The sequence below is a fragment of the Nematolebias whitei genome, chromosome 14 (assembly GCF_014905685.2).
Source record: "Nematolebias whitei isolate Nwh7 chromosome 14, NemWhi1, whole genome shotgun sequence".
In the NCBI taxonomy this organism is placed as follows: domain Eukaryota; kingdom Metazoa; phylum Chordata; class Actinopteri; order Cyprinodontiformes; family Rivulidae; genus Nematolebias; species Nematolebias whitei.
Window position 1 is genome coordinate 25418621 of NC_056511.1, and position 1219 is coordinate 25419839.

Here is a 1219-nt window from a genome sequence, read left to right on the forward strand (position 1 = left end):
ACACTAGGGGTCTGGGATGGAGGGGGAGGGGGGCACATTGTTGGGGTCTGGGCTGTGGGTGGGCTTTGGGTCTTGGGGGCGGTCAGTGGTGGGGCCGGTGCTTCGGTTCCTCCTGGGCTGTTCCGATTCTTTTAATCTAGGTTCCTGGTTGCGATGGCCGGCACTTTGACCGGGGTGGCTGCCGGCTTTCGGCGGGGGGTCGGCTATGGTAGTGTACGTGTGGTCATTGGTGGTGTAGGGCGGCGGTTGGGGGCGTGGCTTCGCCTCATCGGGGCACTGGCTGGTCTTCCTGTGTGGCATTTGCGGTGGGGGTGCTGTGTGTGTGGGGGGGTGCATAGGTGGCGTGCTGGGGCGTCTCCGGGCCTATGGTGCGGGGCTCTTGATGTGGGGGCCGGCCCTCCTCAGCTGCGGCTCCCTGCTGCTCTGCCCTTTGGGCTGGGGCCGGCCTGTGGTCGCTGTCAGGTAGATGGTGCATGCTATCTGTGTGTGCCTGTTGGTTGCTCAGGTTGGGTTTTTGGTGGTACCCCTCTCTTGGATCAATTTGGGCCCCACATTTGGTGTGGGGCCCACTCCCCCCGGTCGTGCCCCCCTTTGGCGGGGGACCCCCTTGCCGCCGGTGCATTGGTGGCTCTCGGTGTCTGGGCTGGGTGGTTTGGTGCATGTCGGTCTGCCCTGGTTGCTGCCTGGCGGGGCCTGGGTGCCCTGGCTCTGTCGGGGCTCTGCCGGGGGGTGGTATGGCCTCGGGGCTTGGGGCTCGGTGTCCATGGCCGGATCTACTTGGGGGGGCATGGGTCGCCGGCCGGACCTGTGGGCTCGTCGCTGCAGCTTCCTGGAAGCTCTGCATTGTGGTGGCTGGGGTCACCCGGTTCTTTCCTCTGCTCCTCTCTGGGGGGGTGCGGTTCTCCCTGTTGGGAGACTTCTGGGGCTCCGGGCCTGTGGGCCGCTGTGTGTCTGTGGCTCCGGTCCTCCCTATGTTGCCATTGTGTCCTGGGGGACGGGTCTGTGGGCCCCCGCGTCCACTATTGGGCATTCTTTTGGAGAAATCTGGTGGTGGCAGGCGTGCTTGCGCGGGTGTTTGGATTCAGGTGCTGTGACAGATGCACGCTAGGTTGGGTAGTGGTGGAAGCTAGATGATTCCTTGTGCAATGTCGAATGTTTCATGGTGATATTGTGGGTGGCATTGTGCTGTGCATGTTGTTTTGTCGTGGTGGTCTCTCGT